Source organism: Rhinolophus sinicus, chromosome 17 (assembly GCF_057876585.1).
Source record: "Rhinolophus sinicus isolate RSI-liver-muscle chromosome 17, RSI-T2T, whole genome shotgun sequence".
NCBI classification, from domain to species: domain Eukaryota; kingdom Metazoa; phylum Chordata; class Mammalia; order Chiroptera; family Rhinolophidae; genus Rhinolophus; species Rhinolophus sinicus.
In genome coordinates, this window is record NC_142517.1 from 127,395,896 (window position 1) to 127,422,745 (window position 26,850).

Sequence of the window (26,850 nt, forward strand, 5' to 3'; positions counted from 1 at the left end):
ACAAAAATTCATAGACACAGGCAACAATTTACTGGTTACCAGAGGGTAAGGGGGGTGGAGGGGATGGTAGAAGAGGTTTAAAAGGGTCAAACACATGGTGATAGAAGGAGAACTGAATCTGGGTGGTGAACACACAATGTGATATACAGATGATGTATTATAGAATTGTACACTTGAAACCTACATAATTTCACTAACCACTGTCACCCCAACAAATTTATTTTAAAAATACATGTACATAAAGAGCTATATGAGGGTTCCTGCCATGATGGGACTATTTAGTATTTTGGCTGGAGTGGTGGATACACAAACCTACCCATGTAATAAAATTCTATCGAGTTAAACACACACACAAACATACATGCACACATTTGCACACACACACACACACACACACACACACAAATGAGTACAAATAACATTGAGGAACTCTGAATAAAATTGGTAGATTATATCAAAGGCAATGCCTTAGTTGTGATATTGCACTACAGTTTTTGCAGAATGTTACATTATGTGGAAACTGAGTAAAGGGTACAGGGGAGTGCTCTGTATTATTTCTTATAACTGCAGTTGAATCTACAGCCAATAAAGCTTTTTTTCTTAAAAAATGCACATAGGTGATGACTAAGTAGAACAAACCTTTTATTCTCAAGACAATTCCTAATTCCGGAAGATTGTCAATGGTTCCCGAATGCTGTATCTTTGTGCTCTAGGAACACAGGTTCCCAATTTGGGAACCAATCATCTGTTCTATTTCAAAAAATGGAGGCTAGATAGTCAAATTTGTCTTTGTCTAATCCCATCAATTTGGTTCATATTAGATAGTATTATAGTCTCATGCTTAAGTTAATGGTGAAATGCTAGTATTTAGATTTCTTTTTTTTAAAGTTTATTGGAGTGACAATGGTGAACAGAGTTACAGTTTTCAGGTGTACAATTCTGTAATACATCATCTCTATATCACGTTATATGTTCACAACCCAGACAGTTCTCCTTCCATCACCATATATTTGATCCTATTTACCTTCATTTACCATACCCCTCCCCCCTTATCCTCTGGTAACCACTAAATCATTGTCTATGTCTATAAGTTTTTGTTTATTTGTTTGTCTTGTTCTTTTGTTGCTTTCAGTTTTATACCCCACATATCAATGAAATCATATAGTTCCTGACTTTCTCTGACTTATGTCGCTTAGTGTAATAATCTCATGATTCATTCGTGTTGTCACAAATGACACTATTTCAATTTTTCTTATGGCAGAACAGTATTCCAGTGTGTGTGTGTGTGTGTGTGTGTGTGTGTGTGTGTGTGCGCGCGCGTGTGTGTGTGTGTATCACATCTTCTTTATCCATTCATCTATCGAAGGACACTTTGGTTGTTTCCATGTCTTGGCCATCATAAATAAAGCTGCAATTAATTTTAATGCAAAGAAAAAATGGAAGCTAGTTTTTTTAGCTTCTCTTAAAACATCAGTCATCTCAAATAAACAATCATATCAAATCCTCATCTGAAAACGGAACTACTTCTCAATGCAATCTTATGAGCTAGCCAAATAAAATTTGTCTGAGTGCCATACTTAGTTTTAGGCTACAAGTTTTCCAACCCTGATAAATAATTATAGGTGAGATCACTTTGGAATGGGCTACAAAATGAGCCTATAGAGTCCCATTCTTTAAAAACTCTCAGAGGAAAAGTGACAACCAAATGTCTAGGATGGTTTGGATTCTCATCTAATTCTGGGCCATGAACTCTTCTGTGAAGAAAGGTTCCCTGACCACCTATGTTAAAGGAATGCTTCATTTCATATCCATCCCTCCACCTCTATAGTGGGTTGAATAATATCCCCCCAAAGTCCATGTCCAACCAGAATCTCAAAATGTGGTCCTAGCAGATGTAAGTACTTAAGTTAAAATGAGGTCATACTGGATTAGGATGGGCCCTAAGTCCAATGACTGGTGGTGTTATAAGAAGAGGAGAGGAAACAGGACACACAGAGATACATAGAGGGAAGAAGGCCATGGAATGACAGACGCAAAGATTGGAGTGATGCAGTTATAAGCCAAGGAACACTGAAGACTGCCAACAAGCCCCAGAAGCCAGGAGCGAGGCATGGGAAAGATTCTTCCTCAGAGCCTCCAGAAGGAACCAGCCCTGTCAACCTCTTGGTTTCAGAATTCTGACTACTTGAGTTGTGAGAGAATAAATGCATGTTGTTTTAAACTACCCAGTTAGTGGTAATCTGTTATGGCCACTCTAGGAAATGAATAAAACCCCCCATATCCATGATCCACCGTCTCTATTAGTAGGTTGAAAGCTTTGAGAAGTCCTTGAATACCTCAAGTCTATTTAATGATGAAAGCATTTCCCCCATAGAGCACTTATTAATTTTCCATGGAACATATTATGAAAATGCTACTTTAGACAAGTTCAGATTTCAGTGTGTGTATGCATCACTTGGACATTTTATTAAAATGAAGATTCTGATCCTGCAAGTCTGAGGTGGGGCCTGAGACTCGGCATTGCTGACAAGCTCCCAGGTGGTGCTGATACTGCTCGTCCTTGGACCACACCTGGAGTGTAGGTTTATATACCAGGAGGCAAAGGGCTGGAGGGGATAATCTTCCAGGGTCTTTTTCAGTTCAAAGGACAATGACCTAGCCACGAGTGGTGGCTGAATTTTTGTTTCCAGTTCTCAGTGTCATAATAGGGAATTTTGCAGTGCCTCCTCCACAGCGGGTGGAGAAACTTCCCTGCCTCACTGATAGCAGCTGAGCCCTATAACTTGCTTTGAATATTCATGGATGAAGAACACACCCTAGGAATATTAGTTGATGAAGAGCCTCTGCCCCTTCAGATGGGGCTCCAGAATTAAGACATGTAGAGGAGATCTGAACCCAGCCGGAAGCCTGGAATTCAGCCTGGCCCAGCTAAGCCCTGCCTAAATCAGTCAAACCACCGGCTACCTGTGCACTTATGAGAGAAAAATAAATGGCTGACTATTGTAAACTACTGAGATTTTGAGATTTTGAGATTGTTGTTTATGTGGCAAAAACTGACAAATACACCATCTTGGTCTTCTATCAATCCACCCATAACTATGGATGCAAATATTTCTCTATAAGCTAGGAGGTATTTATTAACTGTCAACCATCTACCCAGTACAAGGAGGTACAAGATATGATTCCTACTCAGAGAATTGGCACTCTAGTTTACAGGAAAAGTGGCTTACAAATGAAAGAATAAATTGCAGTGTAAAATTGAATAAGATTAAGAGTAATAGAAGTCTGGCATGGTCTAAGTAGGCTGGAGTTGGCAGAGAAAGGTATGGATGGACTTTGGGTAGGTAAGGAGAGGAGGAAAATTCATTTTATGGGAATGAGGATGTCCTCTGGAAAAAAAGTTCTAATAGAGTAAAATGCCACAAGCTATCAAAGTATTGATTGCAAAATTCAAACCACCTTTTCTGACCATTATGGGGAAGCTTACATACATTATTATACTGTGGCAGGCCATTTGTGACCATTTGGAGAAGAAAGAACATTCTACTTGTACATTATTCACTCCTGACATAGCAATAGTTGGAGTCACAATGAGGAGCTGCCAATGTCCGGCTTGCAGTCGCCATGACAAAGTGAAGGCAGTGAGGCCAGTGGGCGGCAGGGAGGAGTCAGCACACATCGTTTGCCCAGTGGCGCTAACAGAGGGTGAGAAATATTGAAACAAGAAAAAAAGTACTTTGCACCAAATTACTTTTTATTCCTCACTTAATAAAAACTTCCTCGGTTGTCTTCAGTTATTGCAGCTGGGTCTGTGATTCATAGATCATAAATATATGCATAGAGCAATTTTTCTGATGATGTGCTGGGGATTTGGGGAACTTCAGAGGGAAGAGTAAGTGTGTGCAGAGGGACTAATATCCAGCGCCAGGAATACGCTCACATATAGGAAGGACATCAACAATAGTCAGCCAGGAAATGGCATCAGTGTCCAGTGACCTCTACAACAATAAGGATTATAACTGTTTTAAAGACAGACCTCATAAATGTTGTCCCTCTGTACTCATTTTATCAGTTGGGAAAATGAGATCCAAAGCAAAAGGGTTTGCCCAAATTAAATCAGTGTGGACCAGACCATGAATCTCAGACTCAGGACTCAGACTCTGGACATAGTTTACCCACTTGCAGCAAGAGGTCTCAGAGTGACGGAAGGAGCTGTACATTCCCTATAGGTCCAGCCCTCTCAGGGAGTCTGTGGTGCTTCTCCCAGGGGTGACTCTGCCAAAGAGTCCTGGAGGCAGTTCATCCTGGAAGAAGCACAGGACATACAGAAGCCCTTCCCTGGTCAAAGGGAAAGGGACAGTTCAAGTGTAGCAGGGTCTATACCCTACAGACTGCACTCTCAGCCCACTTCAATGACACTTCCTCTCAAAAATAGACAAGAATTAGCAGACCCTGAAAGGAAAGGTGATAACCAATAACACAACAACTGATATTTACTGAACCCATTACATGAATTCTCTCATTCAACTTCACCAAACCCCGCTTTACAGACAAGGAAACTGAAATTTAAGAATGTTAAGTAACTTGCCCAGGGTCTTGATGAGCATATGTGGAGTTAGGACTTGACAGTGAAGTTTTGACTCCAGGGGCTTGCTCATAATCTGTTACGTGTTGCTCTACCACTGAAGCAATTTCTGTGTCGCAGGCTAAAACGTACTCATGCAAGCATGGCCACAAACATCCTCCTCCCTCTGGCCCACCCAAGAGGACTCTATAATTGCCAAATGAACTTCCTTGTTCCACCTTTGCCCTCAGAAAGAAAGACTATCTTATCTTGCAGGATCTGAGAATGGACGGGGTCTGACTGGATCTAGAGACGGACTGAAAAAAGGTACCAAACCTTACAGTGAGCTACAAAATAAAGGATAGTGAAGAAAGGAAAGGGATGAGATAAAGGCAGATGGGTCCAGTAATAGGAGCGAGTGGCGAGTGAGAAGCTCCAGGCAGCGTGGGATGCAAAGAACTTAGTGGCTACGAGAAACGGTGCTGGGGATTAATGTTCTCCAGTAGACAAGAATAAAACATAGAGTTCCTTTCATATTATGGCATTATTAGATGGTACTTCAGTAAATATGACACCATTCCAGAACTAAATAACAATCTGAGTATACCACAAGTCTGAGACCAAAATATATTATTTCAGTAGGTTCATATGTTAAAAAACAGGTTGCAGAAAACATCCCCATGTCCAAACTTGGTACACACACTCGGGTGGAGGGAACACAGCAGATCTCATGGCAAAGACCATCAACCCTGCAAAGGATAAAAGGGTTCTCAGGGGACACTTCTGCAAGTCAGAAACCTGGAAATCCAACATCTACAGCAAGAAAGAAGAAAATGGCAAAAGAATAAAGGCCACTTCTCCAAACACACAGACGACACCTTCTGGGGACTTCCTAAACTAGGTGGGAGGTCTGAGGAGGTGTATGTTTGCAGCAGTTCTAACAAAGACAGACACAGAGAAATGCTGTTGTTTCTGTTCTCATGTTCCTAATGTACCTCCACTTTGGAGAAACCTGAGAAAACATGGATGATACACTCTATCTCCATTGAAAAGGTTAGAAAAATAGAAACCAGAAATTGCCAATATATTTAGATGGTATATATTAACTTCAAGGACATGTAGCAAAGACAGATTTGTCCACTAGAGAAGTAAAGATTTTACTTAGTCTGGCTTCTGAAACAGCAAGGGATCCTAAGTTGTAGATTCAGGAGATGATAGAAGAAGCCACGCAGGCGAGGAGGGAGCATGTGAAGAAAAGGTGTGGAGAGTTCTGACCCTTCACAACACCCAGCTTCTCGGTTGCTTAGCAACCCCTCTCACAGAGATTAAGCCATGAGTCTTTCAGAACTGTGTAGTGAGCTCTTTGTTGTAAGTAACAAAATTGTACCTGAGTCACCAAAGAGTAACTTTGGCTTTCTGAAGTGACAAGCTCACCACCAGAGGCAGTCAGTCACCAAGGTTTATTACGGTTCAACTATGTGCTGCCCTGAAGGATTAAAAATAAACAGGAGACAGCCCCAATCAACCTGGAAGAGTTCACTACCTAGGCAACACATTCTCATATGTGTAGCTACTAAAAAGAAATGCATCTACTTCTCAGTGTATTTTTAATTAAATTATATGTTCTGGAAATGCACTGGATTATTTTATTTGTTTGTGTGTAGGTGTTCTCATATCCATTTTAATGTAAAGAAATTCAACTTCTTTGCTCTGCAAAGAAAGACCTGAAACAAAGGAAGAAGAGTAATGAGTCAGGATACTGGAATTGGGGTGTAACAAAATATTGCGGGACCCAATCAGGCAATTATCACCCTATGTCACTGCTATGCAAAGGTGTTCACTACACGAAGAGTAATTTAGTGACAAGAAAGGCCCAGAAGGCTCTAGAAATAAAATTACTTCTCGATAGATGGAAGTCTAGACTGGATTCAGGGAGACAGTCTGTATGGTGACTTGGTTTCAGAACAGAGCGTAAAGATGACGTGGTAAGAATCCCTAGTCCCAGGTCTTTGCCCTTGAGGATTATAGCGGTGCTTGTGGAGTAAAATGAGGGCGTACCCCTGATCACATCTGGCACCTCTGGAATAGGATCGTCCTTTCTCCACCACTTCACTGAGGAGCAAGCCCAGCAGGTGACTGCTGAGGACCCCAAAACACACATGTGGGCAGCAGGGAGTGGGGGCTGCTCCGACACTCGTTTCTCCACATTTGAGCATGGAAGGCACACAAACATGCCACTCAGAACAGTGTTAGCCCAACACATCCCAGAGTTCCAGAAGAAACACCAGGGAAGGATGACATCCCAAAATGGAAACTTCCTCATGTACTAATCTGACCTGTCGGAATTCAAGCTGGCTTTAATTTAATTTAAAGACACAAAGAGTGACATCACCAAGATGACATAGTAGGATGCCCCAGCTTCCCTTCCCACAAAGAACAATTAGACAGTTATCTATGAATGAAAACAGCTCTGGGACAGCTCCGGAGCCCACAAAAGAAGCTTCGGCACACAGTGGAACAAAAACCTGAGATTAACAACACAATAAGGGTAAGAAGAACCATTTCATTTTGCTTGAATCATCCCATCTCCCAGGCCATCACTGTTCAGTACAAGGGAATTTTACAGCCCCAGAGAGCTCCCCTCACCAAGAGACAGAGAGCGGAATGAGCAGCCAACTTCCCCAGCCACTCAGGGCGTTCATTGCGCAAAGGACCTATTTTGATTTCACTCAACACAGAGACCAGCAAAGCTGAGGCATCTGGAGAAGCTAGAATCAAGGAAGAAGGGCAGGGACTACCAGGATCACCTTTGTGGTGGGTGCTATGGTGTTCACAGTGGCCTGCTCTGCAGAGGATCCCAGCAGCTTTCCCCACTGAGGAAACCAATAGTCAGCATAGCCACCACCAAAGAATTCCTACAGCTTTCTCCCCTGAGGGCCCCACAGGTTATTGCATTTGTAGACTCCAGCTACCTGAGTCCTTCCCCACACCCACCTCCCACCCCCACCTGAACTGCCCGAGCCTGTGCCTATGGGGCACCCTTATCCCAGGATCCAGCAGAGCCCTCTTGCCTTCAGCCAGCCCAGCCTCTGCAGCTGTGTGCCTGCACACTGTCACATGGGGGTGTGACTCCCACCACCACGCATGTAGAAGAAGACACTATAGATGGAAAGATAGTCCAAGTTCATATTCATGGATTAGGAGAATTAATATTGTTAAAATATCCATTCTATTCAAATCAATCTAGAGTCAATGTAATCCCTATCAAAGTTCCAATGGCATTTTTCACAGAAATATAAAAACAATCCCCAAATTCTGTGTGGAGCTACAAAAGACTCTGAATATGTAAAACAATCAGGAGCAAGAAGAACAAAGCTGCAGATATCATACTTCCACATTTCAAAGCCATAGTAATCAAAACAGTATGGTATTGACATAAAAACAGACACATATATCAATGGAACAGAATAGAGATCCCAGAAATAAAACCATATATATAACATCAACCAATTGTCAACAGAGATGCTAAGAATATACAATGGGTAAAGGACAGTCTCTTCAATAAATGATGTTGAAAAAACTGGATATCCACATGCAAAGAACAAAATCAAATGTTTATCTTACATCATACACAAAAATCAACTCAAACTGGATTTAAAACTTAACCATAAAACCGGAAACTGTAACACTCCTAGAAGAAAACATAGAGGGAAAGCTCTTTGACACTGAGCTTGGCAATTATTTATTTATTTATTTATTTATTTTGGATCAGACACCAAAAGCAAAGGCAACAAAAGCAAAATTAAACAAGTGGGACTACATCAAACTAAAAAGTTTCTGCACAAAAAAAGAAATAATCAACGTAATGAAAGGCAATGTGCAAGTATAGAATGGGAGACAGTATTCACAAACTACATGTCTGATAAGGGATTAATATCCAAACAATAAGCAACTTATACAACTGAATATATTTTAAATTTTTTTTTAAATGAGCAAAGGACCTGAATAGATATTTTTCCAAAGCCGATATACAAATGCCAACAGGTACATAAAAAGATGTTCAACATCATTAATCATCAGGAAAATGCAAATCAAACTCACAATGAAATAGCACCTCATACCTTTCAGGATGGTTATTGTCAACGAGTCAAAAGATAACAAATGTTGACTAGGATGTAGAGAAAAGGGAATTCTTGGGCTCTGTTGGTGAAAACGTAAATTGGGACAGCCATATGGAAAACAGTGAAAGTTTCTCAAAAAATTAAAAATGAAACTACCACATGATCATGCAATCCTACTTCAGGGCACATATACAAAGAAAATAAAATCACTATCTCAAAAAGATACCTGAACTCCTATGTTCATTGCAGCATTACTCGCAGTAGCCAAGATGTGGAAACAACCTAAGAGCCTATCAATAGATGAATGGATAAAGAAGATTATAGATATAGATAGACATAGATACAAATGATTTAGATATAGATGATTTAGATTTAGGTGATTTAGATACAGATATATAGATATATAATGGAATACCATTCAGCCTTTAAAAAGAAGAAAGTCCTGCCATTTGTGATAACATGGATAAACCTGGAGGACATTACGGTAAGTGAAGTAAGCCATACACAGAAATACCGCATGATCTCACTTATATGTGGAATCTTAAAATAAGCCAAACTCATAGTGACAGAGAGTAGAAAGGTGGTAACCAGAGGCTAGGAGGGTAGGAGCAAAGATATTGGTTAAAGGGTATAAAGTTTCAGTTGTAAGATGAATAATTTCTGGAGACATAATGTAAAGCATAGTGACCAGAGTTAACAATATAGTGTATACTGTAGACTTGAAATTCTCATCACACGCAAAAAAAATAACTATGGAAGGTGATACATATGTTAAGTATGGTAATCATTTCACTACACACACACGTACACACAAATACATCCACTGTATTCTTTAAATATATACATTTTTTGTTTGTCAAAAATAAATAAAATTTTAAAAATAAATTTTAAAGAAAGAAAGAAAAGACGAGTAGAAGGACATGTCCCCAGAGTGCTGTGGGACACTTCAATATCATATGTGCCTCCTCAGGACATGATGCAGGCCAATCTCCTGCCCTCATCCAGCTAATTAGCATCATGTGTGCTGTTCTATTCAGCTATTCTGAGATGACACTGAACACATTTGTTTCCCAAGCATGGGTGTATGCTTTGATTTTAAGTAGAGGCATGCCTGGAAAACATCAGTAATCATTAGATGAAGACTCAGTAAAAGGAACTCACCATTTGCATTCAATTAGTGTCCATCATATACATTGAGAAAGGCAAATATTATTTTTGAGATGCATACTGAAAAATTTAGGGATGAAATGCTAAGATGGGAATCATATTAAGAGATGGGAAGAAAAAGGAAAAGAAAAACAAGTTTGACAAAATGCTGACTATTACTGAATCTCATTATAGTTATCTTTTGCAAATATTTGAAAATTTACACAATAAAACTTTTTAAAACAATCTGAGTGAAAAAATAAGGGAGAGGCAATAGGATTTTCAGTAGTTTCTTCATGCTTCACCTTCATAAAAGCCAGTCAGAACAATAGGGGACTAATTATAGATGGCTGAAATCCTATGCCTTCATAAATATCCTATCTAATTATTTAATATATTAAATTTGTTTTGATTTCAGATAAGAGGGTTGAGCTCACCATATTTCTTGGTTCATGGTATATTGTCAATAATCTATACAAGTTTATTACTTGTTTGTTTATGCACTTATTCCCTCCCATTCCTCTCCCCCACCTCTACATGGACCACTCTCCTCACTTGTTATTGTGTAAGTCTTTGTATGTGTTCTTACAAAACGTACACTATCTGTAGCTGTATCACCTGAGAAACTGAAATTCATTGGTTGGCCCATACACAATATTAGTCCAGCTGTCAGTTACGCTATAAGCTCTGTTTGTATGGACGTTATCATCACATATGCAATCTCTAACTTTTAAATGGAAGGTAGCACATACCCAGAACATGTTCATTAAATATGGGGATGGGAGAGCACAGTGAGAACACAGCCAAGATTGAAGAATATGCTAAATCTGGGGCATTGCTGAGTATGAGATAAACTTGGTTTGCAAGAATTCCTATAATGAAGAAGATGGAGGATAGAGGTAACAATACCAGTAAGTTAATGTCCTGGGGGCTTGAGTGAACATTTTCAATGATTTTTGTTACTGTTTATTTTGTAAATTAATATTTTTTACCATATTACTTCATATAAAAATGTTTATTGAGAATGTCAGTACATTATAGCAAAAGGACATGACTTGATTTTTGTGTAACTCACTGAAGTGTGTCTCTTTCTTTTCCTTTAATTCTTAGGAGAAAATTAATGTTGTTTTAAGTGTTTTTTAATTACCTGCTTTCTTTCAAGAAACTAAATATCACGTAAATTAGGAAACAGGTGCACTATGCAAAGTACTGACATAGAGGCTATCCCCAATTCATAAATAGAATGACTTCTCAAAGTTTCTTAGTAAGTCAGGTGTTAAGAATTCAGTGTGCTTTTTTTTTTTTTTTTTTTTTTTTTTTTACCATGAAGATTTGTTACACAGAGTGGTTAGTTTTCTAGATCCAATAAAAGTCTTTCTACCCTGTGAACACTGATGAAATTGTTTTCCTAGAACAGTTATTCTCAAAGTATGGTCCACAGGTCCTAGGAAACCACTGAAACACTTTCAAGGCGTCCTCAAGGTCAAAACTATTTTCACAATCACACTGAGATGTCATTTGCCTTTTCGCTGTGTTGACATTTGCACTGATTGTCCCAGAGCAACGGCGGATAAAACCATGGATGCTTTGACCCAAGCCAAGGCAAGAGCACAGCTCTGGTCCCCTTCATATCCCTCACCAGCACTCACACAGGGTAGAACAAAAATGCCAGCTTCACTTAAGAATATCCACGATAAAGCAATAAGCATTATTCATTTTATTAAGTCACAACTCTGAGGGCACATCTTTTTTAATATTCTATGTAACAAAATGGGAAGTATGCATAAAGCACTTCTGCTGCATAGCAAAGCACAAGAGTTGTCTACAGGGGAGGAAAAGTGTGTAATTGTTCAAGTTGCTAGTAAACAAGTCACTATTTTTTTTTTTTAATCTAATAACATTGTTTCTTAAAAGAACCAGCAAACTGTGGTTATGCAGACTTGAATATCCAGTAGCTATTTTCTCAAAACTGTATCAATTGAGCCTGACACTTTCAGGAAATAACTAGTGTATTTGTTGCCAATTATTAAATTTGAGTTTGCAGATAAAAATTAGAGCTTTGAAAAATTTGTATCCATCACCATGAGCTTGACAGCTTCCCCAAATTTATAGATTGATATGGTTTCAGATGCCACATTGCAACTAATCTTTGAGAAATTACCATTGATTGAATTTTAGTAAAATATTGAACAAGAATATCCACAATTATCTGGAAAGGTTTTTTTAAATACTCCTTTTTGTCCAACTACATATCTGTGTGAGGCCAGATTTTCTGCATATAATTCAATCAAATCAACATACTACAACAGACTGAATGCAGAAATATATGTGAGAATACAGACAAGCTTGATAGTCAAGACTACCACAAAAGTAAAATAATACCATTCCTCTCACGACATTTTGTTCGTTTTAGGAAAATACAGTTATTTTTTAATGGTTTTTAAATATCACATGTAATGGGCTTATTGTTATTTTAATGAATTAATAAATATGTTAATTTCTGTGATTTAGCTCCTAATACAATAAATTGTATATATTGAAAAACTCTTCAGTGTGCTTAACAATTTTTAAGACTGTAAAGTTCTCCTAAAATTGAAACTGCAACCCTAGAGAAACAACGTTAAGCCCCATCTGGTAATGCTGGAAAAAATTTTCTCCTGTTCTGAACCAGAGCAGTGTCCCCCTCCCATCCAACACACCGGTTTTGGCAGCTTCTCCATCAATTCCTAGGCAAACTCAACTCACAGGGGAGAGGGGAACAGTATAGGGGCGTGAATAGGGGCAGTTCCTAGAGAAAGGAGGAGCTTTTCCAAAACTCCTTGTATAGATATAAATTAAAGGGGGTGAGAGGTGTGCTGCAGTAGGGTCTTAAAACTTCCATGGGTCATAAAAGAGATCAGGAAATCAACATCAGGGCTTAACATATGTACAACTTCTCCCAAAGATGCTGGATGGGACAATTTTGCCCATTTTATTTATAGGTAGGTGTAACCCTAGCATCTAATATGGTGTCAAGCACACAGTGGCTTCCTGGTATATATATTTTTGGAGGATGGAAGGATGGATGGATGGATGGATGGATGGATGGATGGATGGATGGAGAAACTGCCTGGAAGAGATAAAGGACAAGAAGTAGAGGGGTTTTAGCAACTAGAGAACAAGCACAATATCTACTATCACTACTAGAATCGATTAAATATTTACACATTAAAAGGGCAACTAACCTTTCAAAGAAATAGCTGACTAATTCAAGAATATGTTTACACATGTAGATGGTTTTTAATGATTATAAATACATACAGTACTTAAATACTGGGAGCCAGTGAGAAAAAAAAAAAAAAGATGAATGGAACAGGTGAGATGAATCAAAGGTTTCCCGGGAGTGCTGAGATTCTGAGCTCCCTTGGCCTTAGGCACAGGTTGGCAGACAAGAAATGGTAGAGCACTTCAGGTAGGAGAAACACATGACTCCATCTGGACTAACAGGTAGGGCCTTTCATCCAGTGCTCTCTTGAGTAGGGAGATCACACAGAGAAGTGGAAGGAAGAATCTTACTAACATGGCCTCCAAATAAAACTGAGCTTTCTAGTGTGTGACTCTCCTTGTAACTTACTCCACTTTCAACAGCATCCATAATTATAAAAAGTTGGATTTATCTGCTCCTTTATTTTCTTCTACATCCAACACAGGAATGACGATAGAACCTCCCAAGAAAAGCAAATATTTTTACACAATTAGAAAGCACTTCGTTCTTAATGGCATTTCATCCATGAGCATATCTGACTTTTGGGAATTCAATTCAGGTCAAAGCAGCATGCATCTACTGAGCACCTGGTGTACATAAGGAAACCACACTAAACATTAGAAATACAAGGATGAATAAGTTATGATCCCTGCCTCCAAGGAGCTCACAGTCTTTTAGAGAATGCAAACGTGTACATAACGATGACACTATGTGCTGAGTGCTGCAATGGACAAGCCAGGGTATCCTTTCGGGAGAACATTCCTCAGAAATGTAGCTTCCTATTTATTCTTCATGAATTAACTTTCATCTCTCTTCATCCCTGTTGAGACAGTCTGAAAAGTCCTTTAAAAGCCTATCACAAATAATCCTAATCCAGAATATCTATTTATTAAACAAGAGGCTGCTCTAGTAGAATGTCACACTGAAGAACTGAGAGCCAATGAGCCCTGAGCATGTCAAACTTGGAGTAGTTGCTAGAATTAGTCAAACAAGGGGGAGAGAGAGAGAGAGAGAGAGAGAGAGAGAGAGAGAGAGAGAGAGAGAGAGAGAGACCCCATTATCTTTTCAGTGGCCCTGACATGGGAGAGACCACTTTTCTTTCCCACCCCAGCAAGTATGTAAATAAACATCTCTGCTTAACTCCAGGAGAAACCATCTACTATGGTTAAAATAGTTCTAGATTACTAGACTTTCCTGTCTTTCAACCTAACACGGGATCTGAGGAGACCTGAGGACAAATCATCCAAGCCCAGATCACCGGGGCACTTGGTGGGGGTTTGTGGGGTAACCATACCTTGGCCAGGAAAGTTTTGAGAATTGTGGGGCTCAGCATTTTTGTCCACCAGGTCTGCTCTGTACGTGAGCTGAAGAAGCAGTGACCCTCAAACAAGCGACAGAACCTGAGGGAGGAGGTCCAGCCAGGGAAACAACTTTGATACAGGCAAAACAAAGATTCCGCTGTGGCTAGTCAAAACTGCTGAGAGGATTCCAATAGAATCCAGAAGACAAGTCAGTCAAGCAAGCACAGTGATTTGTTACATTACAGGGGTTCTCCAAGACAGCACGATCCAGTGGCGAACAGACACAGACACTGCCCTCATGGACTTAGAACATAAAAAAGACAAACACCAGGAGTGTAACTACAAGTACAATAAATACAGGGAAATACTACTGGGTGTGGTAACATATACAAAGGCTTTAACCTAGTTTAGGGGTATTAAGGAAGACTCCTCTGAGAAAGTGATATTTAAACTAAGATGAAGGTCAAATAGGTATTAACTAACAAGGGAACGCTCACAACATGTCCATCACAGAGACCCATCCCAGACACCAGCCTGAAAGCACAGGCCTGGAAGTGGAGCTTCATAAAAGGAGAGAATCAGCTTAACCATTGACCTGCTGGTATGCTTCACCCTCACTGAAACTCTAGACACTGGTCACAGACAGATGTCAGCCTTGCAGGGCTGAGATCCAGAGAGCCTTTAGGGGAGGGGTGAGGGAGACATATCAGAGAGGCAGGCCTAGGGGCCAACAGGAAGCCAACCCCAGAAGGGTCTGAATGGATTGAATTGACAACTGTGATGCCACAGGCATTATCATATTCATGGGAAAACTGTACATAGGAAAGTTGGGTATGGAGAGTCTTTTTTAACTTTAAAGTTTCCCAAAACAAGAATAATCTCCTCCAAAAACATGGAGCAGTTAACTCAATAGAGATGCATAGGAAAAAAAAATGCACCTCATGAGAAATTGTAATTATGGTTTGGTTTTCTCTTGTTCTTATTTTTCTTAAACTCAGTATCCTGAAAGCAGTCACACTCACACACACACACTCACACACACACACACACACACACACACACACACACACAATCTAAATTTAAAAATTGACTTTGAAATTACAACTAAATTATAAAACAATCAACCTGGTGAAACATCTGAAGTCTAGCAGAACAGAAGTCCTATGACTGAAAATATAAAGACGCCATGACGAGACTGGCAGGAAGGGTGGAGACGTGGAAGGAGACCCAAACCTCCTTGTGACAGTTGAGAATTAGGAAGGATATCTCAGCCAAGGAGTGTCCCCCTGGGAAGAGCAAGTGTCATGCAGGGGCTCAGCTCCCGCTCCCCGCACAAGAACGCAGGACATGGTGAAGCCAAAAAGGAACACCCATGGAGCCATGGATAGGGGGTTCATACCACTATAGTATCGCTGGTGGCTGGGTTAGAGACACAGGAAGCAGGAGCCACACGATGCACAGTCCACCGTCAGCTTCTCTGCCAACCAACCAACCCCCTAACGTAACCACTGCAGTTATATCAGTGGCTAATGGCCAACCTGTAACAGCTGATGGCCACCAAGCCACAGCGGATGGCCATCTAATCACAGCTGATGGCCGTCTAATAACTGAGCCAGCACCTTTTCACATGAGGCCGAGAGCCTGGAAACTGCTCTCCTGGCTCTGTCCCCACAGCAAGGGACCCCAGACCTCCACACCAGACTCACCAGCCCAGAGTACTGGTGCTGGGAAGAGGAGCCGCCACAGTATCAGGCAGTGAAAATCATTAGGATTCTGACCATCGGGTGAGACTGAAGGCTGTGGGAAACCTACGCGACCTCCTAAGCATCCCCCCGCCCCTGCATAGACTCACTCACTTGCAAGGACTCACCTTGGGCTCCAGAGGAGGGACAGTGGCTCGAGAGGCATCAGAGAAATACGGGGGCGCAGACTGAGGTGTGTGGCTTTGGGGGGAAGACTAGAGGACAATCCACATTCTCCCTGTGTGAAGTCCTCCTCCCATGCAGCCAGCAGCAGGCAGGTGCCATCTTTAATGTGCTGAGCCTACCTCCACAGGCCAAATCTGAATCTAATTAGCCTGGTGAGCTCCCCTGCTCCACCCTGCTGTCTCACTGGAACCATATCCCACCCAACTCTACCAAAGCCCAAGGCACTTTCTCCAGAGCAGCCAGCCCCACCCGCATTGCACTCTTACTTGGGAAACTATCAGAGTCCATAGGCCCCCAGTGGGCAGCGACTGGCCTCAGTGTGCTCTGAGACTTTTGCTGAGTCGCTCCAGGCTCAGCACTGGCACCAAACCAGAATTTACATTAACATGGTGACCACAACTCTTCCCATTCTCTCTGACTCCCTGAGACCCTGCCTCACACAACTTGCATACTGCATGAGGCGTTATAAGTGACTGAAACTTAATGGAGCTGGCAGGTAGCAACAGGCCTGGGGTGTCCTGGCTTTTTGCAGAGCTACCCTAGGCTTGGTACTGAGGGCAAACCTCCTTGGTTCATAGTGTGGCCTCTCCAACGTGAGTCCAGATTTAGCACAGGCAGCAAACCACCACAGATTGTTTTATAGCTCCTATCAGGTAGTACTCGAAGAGTCATAGGCAGTGGGTGACCTGGGCCTGCACCAGAGCCCCTTCCAAAAGGCACCAGAACCAACATACGTGGAGGTTGACTTCAGACCACAGCAGAACACCGCCCAATTAGCCCCACAAGTGGCAAACACAAAGGGTGGTCTCAACAGGCACCAGAGCCCATTGGGGCAAATCCCACTCAGTGGGTAAGCCCCTCCACAGCAGCCCATAAGCTGTGGACATGGCCAAACCCCACAGCCAGTCAGCCTAAGGGTCAACCCCACCCACTGATGTACCAGTAGCAATCAAGGCTCAACTATAATGGAAGGGCACACACAACCCACACAAGAGACACTCCTGGAGCACCCAGAGCAGGCGATCAGGGCGACTGTGCAGCTGGGCTCCACAGGACCCCTACTACATACGGTCACCTGGCCAAGACTGGGAGACATAGCAGATCTACATAATCCATAGAGACAAACACACAGAGGCAGCCAAAATGAGGAAACAAAGAAATGCGTTCCAAATGAAAGAATAGGAGAAAATCCAGAAAAAAAGAACAAAACAAAATGGAGGCAAGCAACCGACTAGAGAAAGGGTTCAAAACAATGGTTATAAGGATGCTCGAGGACTCAGTGAGAATTTCAACAAAGAGAAAGCAAGCATAAAAAGGATATAGAAACCATAAAAAAGAACCAGTCAGAAGTGAAGAATACAGTAACTGAAATGAAGAATGCACTAGAAGGAATCACCAACAGACTAGATAAAGCAGAGAATCAAATCAGTGATTGGGAAGACAAGGTAGCAGAAAACAGCCAATTGGAACACCAAAAAGGAAAAAAGAATCCAAAAAAATAAGGATAGTTTATGAAGCCCCTGGGACAATAGCAAGCATAAGAACACTCACATCATAAGGGCACCAGGAGAAGAGAGAAAGCCAGGGATTGAGAAACTATTTGAAGAAATGACTGAAAACTTTCCTAACCTGGTGAAGGAAATAGACATACAAGCCCAGGATGCACACAGAGTCCCAAACAAGATGAATCCCTACAGGCCCACACCTAGACACATTAAACTTAGAGTGGCAAAATTTAAAGACAAAGAGAGAATCCTAAAAGCAGCAAGAGAAAGACAACTAGCAACTTATAAAGGACCTAGTAACTTATAAGATTGTCAGCTGATTTCTCAACAAAGACTTTGCAAGCCACAAGGAATTGGCACAAAAGATTCAACATGATGAAAAGCAAGTACCTCCAACCAAGATTACAACCAAGTTGAGGTAAAGTAGGGATGTGGCAAGGAAGAGGAGAGCTGTTCCCAAGTGTGACTGTGTCTCATTTACCCCTGCAGGCCTGGCCTCCATCGTTTACTGTCTGTTCATTCATTGCCCTTGAGACTGACTTTTCATGGACTGACTTAGTACCCTCTCTTGCCTTACAGCTTCCTGTTGGAAGGCGTTGGCAGAATACTGGAGGGCAGGAAGGTGAATTTCAGGTATTGGTCTTAGGACCCTAGGCTTTGGGCCATATTACTGTAGGGCAGTTTTCATCCTGGTAACTGCTGCCACAGCTTTCCTCACACCTGGTCAGACCTAGGGTTAGTGTCAGTTCCCCACTGTGACAGCCCAGCATTACTTCAGCACACCTTGCTAGCCCCTCTTAAAGCTGCTTGCACTTTTACAAAACATACTTTCCTTAAACTCTCTTCAGGTCCTTCATTTGAGAATGCCAGACCTTGATTAGGGCACCAGAGGACTTTACACCAAACTTCATGAGATGCTTGACAGCTAGGGCTGCAGCACTGAGGTCAAAGAAGACAGAGAAGAGCAAGCGAATGACAGTAAAAGCAGCCAATTTTCCATCTCCTGGAGCTGCAGGGACTGCCCAGGCAGCAGAGTCTAAGCATCTAAGGCTAAGGAGGGAAGATCTGACTCTTTAGATAAAAACAGGAATGGAGGGAAAGGGCCAGCAAAATGGAAAAAACAACAACAACAAAAACAACTGCTTACCATGTATAAGAAACTGTGTTTTACACACTACTTGCATTATCTCACATGGTTTCATAAAAGTCCATTTTCCAGTTAAGAAAATAGACTTAGGCAGGTTACTGTACTTGTCGTTGGTGGAAGGGCAGGATGTAATGGTGGGGCTGTCCCCCATGAGACTCTAAGGCCTTAACCACACCACTGCTGATATTATTACACCTACAACTGAGACTCTGAGAAGTTTTGTCTAACTTCCCTGTGATGAAAAGGAACAGGGCTCAGATGCCCTAAAACACTGTGCCAGCCCAGAGAATCTGCAACTGGGTTTTAATATCAATCTGCTTAGATGACTGCTTCAATGTTTGGGTAGATACTTTGTTGCCATTTTGTTTTAATCTTTGTTTGTTTGTTTTTTCCCCTGTAACTTCCTTGTTCCCTAAACAACAACCCCCAAAACAAAAACCACAACGATGAAACTTTACCTTAGTTGAAATAAAGAGGAAGGCATATTTCCACACCTAGATCAAAGATTTTAGGAACCCAGAGAAACTGAAGAGACTCACTTTAGTGATGACAGAGAGAGAGGAATCCTTTGAACCCTTCTCTCCAAACATGAGGAAACCAAAATGCAGGACTTGAGCAGAAAAGTCCAAATACAAAAATGCAATATGGGAGAAGAAGAGCACAGCCATTTCTGCTTATACATATTTTTTTCTGACAGGATTGACTACAGAATATATGGAGTCCAGTGAAAAATGAGAATGCAGAATCTCTTGTTCAAAAATGACTAAGGATTTCAAGATGGCAACAGCAGAGAATTAAACTAAGTGTGGGAGCCTTCTGAGCACACAGCCGTGAGTGACTGCACAGGTCACAGGCCCATGAAGCTGGCCGTTGCCTGCAAAGGATCTTTCCCAACAGAGGGAAATCAACTTTTGCTGATCAAACACACACACCAGCAGATAAGACTGTAGAGAAAGCATGATTGGCACAAGCCAAAAGTCATATGGAATATAATAATGCTACCTGTACACATGTGTACAGGAACCCAGTAGCCCATACGTCGATCCAAAAGCTCATGACAATTAGCCCTGTATGTAAAGTTTTCTAGACCTCTGCTAATCACCCAGCAGGGCCTTTGCTAGAAACCGTTCTCTCCGCTCATTAATCTCAAGGCCAACACAGCTGTGGTTTCCAGGAAACAATGGAGACCCAGATGTAGTCACATCCTTACAAAACAGTCATTTGAATGGACCTGCTATCTAAAAAGTCTATTAGCAAAAGAAAACAATGTTAATCAAAAAATTCTAGCACTTAGAACCTGCCTCAAGTTTGCCTAAATGTTGATAAATTGCTATTAATTTTGCACAGTAAAGGCCAAGTTATCATTTGTTTCCATCTGCTCATAAAAAATGAGTTTAATCTCTAAATATTAATGAAAAGTGTTCATTTATAACCGAGGCACTTTCTAGCTTTCTAGATATTACCGTCACTAATCTAAATTTATCAGAAGTGTAATCCTAGACCAATAAAAATCTTCACTAATTGGAAAATCAAATCTGGCTAAATACCAGGTCTGGGTCAGAGCCCATGAATATCCCACAGCACAGTCGACATGGCCAAAGGAAGGAGGTAGACCTGCACCTTCGATCGTACAGACAGTCAAATTCAGTCATTTATCCTGAAGCCTTTTACTTCCTGTAATAGGCATGTATGGGTTTTGTTCATTTTCCCCTTTTTCAAAAGTAACAGTACCCCAATTTCTTTTGGGGGCCTTGTTTCTCCCTCATTGGGTAGAATCCTAGTGAGGCAGTAAACCAGGATGCCTCCCTTTCCCCAAAGTGTGAGTTGTTGACCTGAGCTTGGATAATCAGAAAACCACCCCAGGACTTTAAATCTTGGTAAAAGAGAAAAATAATGTTTGAATCTCATTTGGTCAGCAGTGGGGGCCTGTAAAGACAATTGACTTATTTCTGTTACATGGACCCCAAATCTACCTCAGTTTCTGCCCTTTTCCCAACCATTTTTCTCTAGGTTTTCTATCATTTCTATGAGTCAACCAGTATCCTTTCAATAAATTACTTTTTTGTTAAAATTATCCAGATGGTCTGATGCTTTGCAACTCGAAATACACCTAACAACATAACTTGAGCTTTCATTGTGTGTTGAGGAATGTTTATAACTCCAAAGGCATAGGGATTGAGCTCACAAAGTTCACCATCTCATTGAGAAAAGTTCAAAGCACTTAAAAATATGATGAAAGAATTGGCAAAGGGACAGACCAATGTGTTCAAATCAATGTAGTATAATCTATGCCTATGCTTATATTAGAATGTATACTAAGGGATACCCATAGAATCTGACTTCAAGGCAATTATCAGGAAGGATGTGAAATTAAAGGGTGAAAGGACTTGGTTTAACAAGATGAAAGGAATGATCTATCCAGATCAAATATATTTGACAATTCCCAAAAGTCACTTGCAATTAGCATTATAAGATCAACTGAGCACAAAGAAAAACAGATCTTGACGTCGCAGAACTATTAAATCACCAACGTCTTAACAATCAATTTGGCTGTGACATATCTGGTTAGGTTAAGTGATGCGCTTTGGTTTTTATTGACAAGAGGTGTCCTGGGACATGAACTGTATGATTTATGAAGAAAAAAACCTATAGGCAACTTCCATAGCAACATTTTAGCATTTCTCATTTGTGTACAAATATGGACAGTTCAAAAATATCTATTCAAAATCTATTTCCCGCACTCTGGGAATATTGATATAATCCTTGTGAACAGCAGTAACTATTAGAAATGTACCTTTAAAAAAGACCTTTGACCTGAATTTTTTTTAATATAAAGAAAAATAACTGGCATACTGACTTATGATTTTCCAAGAGAATATAAAAACATCAACTTTGGTCAGCGATGTTTTGTCTATTCCACTCTCTATCCTAATGAACCAAGGCCAAATTCAGACCTCAGTTTGCCCACCTATATTCTGACAATGGCTTCTTTTCTTGAATACTAGCCCTACCAAGAGATCCCGTGACCTAGTTTTGGCCTTGACTGGTTCTGTCATTCCCAGTTTCCCTTACTCCTGCCAATGCTGTGGTTCCAGTGATGTCAACGCTAAGCCTGAAGGGTGGTAATAGTTACAATACTGCTACTTCACATTCAAAGGCAAGGAGGTTCAGAGGGCTTTAGCATTTCGTGGCAGATTGGCCCACATTCAGTGCAGTGCCATTCTGCTGCCAATCAAGTATGTGCAGCTCTCTGCCTCTGGAGCCCAGGGCCTCCAGGCACTTCCTGGCCCCCATGTGCTAGGTAAGACCACATGACTGGTCCTGACCAATGAGTTGTAAAAAGGAGCATGTGTTCCCTCCAGGCTGGAGCACTGAATTTCCAGTGAAACATCCACCAGAGTTATTTTACTTTCTGACACAAATACCAGAAAAATTCAATATAGTGGTTGTCCTGGAGTGAGGGTCTGGAGTGAGAATATGTGGAGTAGAACACCCAACCAACCTGCAACAGAGATGGAGTGCTAATGAGAATTCAAACTTTGCAGTTAAACACCTCTAGGATTCAGGAGTTTCCAGCAGCATAATGTTGCCTAATCAGACAGACACAAGGAATTAAAATGTCAATGTCACCGCCTGGCTAGCTCAGTCGGTAGAGCATGAGACTCTTAAAATGTCAATGTCATCACCAATGCATTTTTAAGCAGTGTCTTCAAAGAGCAAAACCACGCTCTCAATTTTGTCTAATAGCTACTCAGGTTGTCTAGCATGATGCAAATATCTCAGTGACTAACCGAACCTTGAATAGACCACAGTGATAGAACGTTGTACATCCCATCAGCTCCTTGCTCCAAGTACTCTTGGAGCATTTACTGTGTGCGGAAAGGTGGGTTAAATTCTAGGAAGAGCACAGATTTAATGACATAGCTATAGGAGTCTTATTGACAAAGTCACAGCTTGTGGGAAGTAAAATAAGGACTTGGAAATTTCCCCTGAATTAGGTCACCAGTACATAATTATTGGCTTCAATAAGAAGCTCACATCCCACCTGGATATAAAAGTTGTGTAGGCAGTGCTAACATAGCAGGCTTGTGTTCCCTTTCTGCCAAGCCTGCCTCTGCTGGTTCATACGCACAAGGCATCTGTTTGCTGGCCTTGAACTCGACCTCTGTGTATTGTTAAATGTGAGGTGCTAAGCTCACTAAGGGACTTGGGTACACATACAAACTTTGCCAAAAGTTTATTCCTATGAGCTGGACTAGGCTTATCATAATGATGTGCATTATAAAATTGAAACATCTAAAATCTGTTATACATCTGTGTCCACACACACACACACACACACACACACACACACACACTGAATTACTAAATGAATTAGAGTTTAAGCTCCAGAGAGAGTGGTTAAAACATTAAGGAAGTGAGATTCATGAAGCTTCAGAGGTGAAGGAAGGCTTGAACTGAGGCTTGAAGCATGGGTACATTTAAACCTGCTGCATTTGACAGACAGGCCATCAATGTTTTTGAACCACTCTCCTTAGTTTCTAAATATACTTATCTATTTAGTTGCCAGGTGATACACAACAAACGAGGCCTTTATTTTAGAGTATAGCAATTCCTTGTTCCTGAAGGGGAAAATGTATGTAATATGTATATGTCACACCCTCTTGTGACCATGGAACACTCAGAAGTTATCTGATCATCAATTTCCTAGTCTATGAAATGCAGGAGTGGAGTTCAATGATCCCTGCATTCCCCAACATCTTGGCAATTCTCTGATGACTATATGCTATGATCTTCTAGCCATCTAGTTTCTTCAAATTCGCCACACACACACACACACACACACACACACACACACACATAAAAAAACTCCCATTACAATTGGCATGCTATTCATCCTTCTTTTGGTCAAATGAAGAAAGAGAGAATAAAAAACCACCACATTTAAAGGAGTTATCAGTCATTCTTGTATATTGCAGCTGCTTGAAAAGCCATAGGGCAAAGGCATTTATATGGAAGATAAGCTCATTGTGTTGAACAAATTAATGCTGGATTGTGAATTAAATGGTGTGTCTTCGGACAGCTAATTAGCTTTGTGCTGCTCAATTAACTTTTGAAAGGACATGTTGTGTTTCTTGATGGAATACAGAATATACTTCAAGGCTATTGCTGCTCTGGATAATTTCAATTTCAAACCCAATGAAAATGAGCAAGAAAGAATCAAGGGTTTTGGAAACCCCCAAACTGTTCAGACTTCCCAAAGAGCTTAAATTTCAAACCATAAATAGTAAAATAACACAGTTTATTTCTGGAAAACTCAACAAGCTAACAAACTTGAAATTAACTGAACTTTATTTTTAATTTTTTAAAGACTTTTATTAAAATATAGCTAACATAAAATATTATATTAGTTTCAGGTTTTGTAGTTATTCAACATTTATATACCTAAAGAAGTGATCACCATGATACATCCAGCAACCATCTGACACGGTACCCAAATATCGTAGTATTATTGACCATATTCCCCAGGCTGTCCATTACATCTCCTTGACTTACTTGTTTTATACCTGGAAGTTTGACCCTCTTATTCTGCTTGACATTTTTACCCTCCTTTTTAAGTTTTTCAGTTACAGTTCACGTTCAATATTATTTGATATTAATTTCAGGTGTGAAGCATAGTGGTTAGACATTTATATAATTTAAGAAGTGAGCCCCCCCACACTCCAATTAATCTAGTACCCACCTGGCATCATACATAGTTATTACCATATCATTGACTATATTCCTTATGCTGTACTTTACATCCCCATGACTGCTTTGTAACAACTAATTTGTACTTCTTAATCCCTTCCCCTTTTTCACCCATCCCTCAACCATCCTCCCATCTGGCAACCATGTCATTGTTCTCTTTATCTACGAGTTTGTTCCTGTTTTGTTCATTTGTTTATTTTGTTCTTTGGATTCAGAATCACATTGCATCTTTCTTTCTCTGTCTGACATACTCCACACAGCACAACACCCTCCAGGTCCATCCATGTCACTGCAGATGGCAAGAATCCATTTCCTTCCACGGTTGAACAATGTTCCATTGTATTTATGTACTACCTCCTCTTTATCCATTCATCCATTAACAGACACCCAGACTGCCTCCACATCTTCGGCATTGTAAACAATGCTTTAATGAACATATAGATGTACAAGTTCCCTTAAAGTAGTGTTTTGGATATCTTTGGAAAAATACCCAGAAGTGGGAATACTGAGTCCTTCCTTGGTTCTTATTATAGCCTTTGTTTTAAAGTCTATTTTGTCTGGTATAAGTTGCTACCCCAGTTTTTTGTTTGTTTGTTTGTTTGTTTGTTTTTATTTTTTTCATGAAATATTTTTTCCATCCCTTTACTTCCAGTCTGTGTCTTTTGATCTAATGTGGGTCTCTAATGTGTAGGCAGCATATGTATGGGTCTTGCTTTCTTATCCATTCAGCTACCCTATGTCTTCTGATTGGAGCATTTAATCCATTTACGTTTAAATTGATTATTGATAGTTGTGTAGTTATTGCCATTTTATTATTCATATATTCTATCTTTTTTTTTTATCTTAAGTCTTTTTAACATTTCTTGTAATACCAGTTGGTCATGATGAAACCCTTTAGCTTTTTCTTGTCTCTTTTTCTTGTCCTCTAGCTTTTTCAGCTCTTTTATCTGCCCTTCAATTATAAATGATAGCTTTGCTGGGTAGAGTATTCTTGGTTGCAGGCCCTTGCTTTTTATCACTTTGACTATTTTGTGCCACTCCCATCTGTCGTACAAAGTTTCTGTTGAGTAATCAACTGACAGTCTTATGGGAGCTCCCTTGTAGGTAACTAACTGGTTTTCTCTTGCTGCTTTTATGATTCTTTCTTTGTTTTAAACCTTTGACATTTTGATTATGATGTGTTTTGGTATGGGTTTCTTTGGGTTCATCTTGTTTGGGATTCTGTGCTTCCTTGCCTTATATGTCTATTTTTTTCCACCAGCTTAGGAAAGTTTACTGTTATTATTTCTTCAAATAGATTTTCAATTCTTGTTCTCTCTCTTCTCCTTCTGGTACCTCTCTGATGCAAATGTTGGTATGCTTAATATTGTCCCAGAGGCCGCTTAAATTATCCTCATTTTTTTAGATTCTTTTTGTTTTTTTGTTGTTCTAATTGGGTATTTTCTCCTACTTTATCTTCTGTATCACTGATTCAATCCTCTACTTCATCTAATCTACTGTTGATTCCCTGTAATGTATTCTTCATTTCAGTGATCGTAGTCTTTACTTCTATTTCTGTTTTTTTTGTTTTCTATCTCTATTTTTATGTTTCCTATCTCTTTGTTAAGTTCTCCATGGATCATTGAGCATCGTTATAACCAGATGCAGATGTTTTGAACACAGATGTAGATTGCTTGTGTCCATTTTCTTTAGCTCATTTTCTGGAGCTTTGTTCTGTTCTTTTATTTGGGGCATGTTTCTTTGTTTCTCCATTTTGGCTCCCTTCTTGTATTTGTTTCTATTTATTATGTACAGCTGTTATGTCTGCCAGTCTTAGTAGAGTGGCCTTATGTAGAAGGTGTCCTGTGGGGCCCAGTGGCACAGTCTCTCTGATTATCTGAGATGGGTTCTCCAGGTGTGTCCCAGGTGTGGGCAGTGTGTATTCTCCTGTTGTTGTTGATCCTTTGTTGATGTTTACATGTCAATGGGAGGTGTTGACCCTTCATCTGATTGATTGTGAGGACTGGCCATGACTGTCATGAAGCTGAGTTCAGGTGCTGATCCTACAAAACAGGATTCACTTTTTCAGGGCTCCGTTGCTTGCTCATTCTGCTTTTTGGGTGTGTCATACTTGAAGGCAGCGGGGTGATGCTCTGGCATGGTC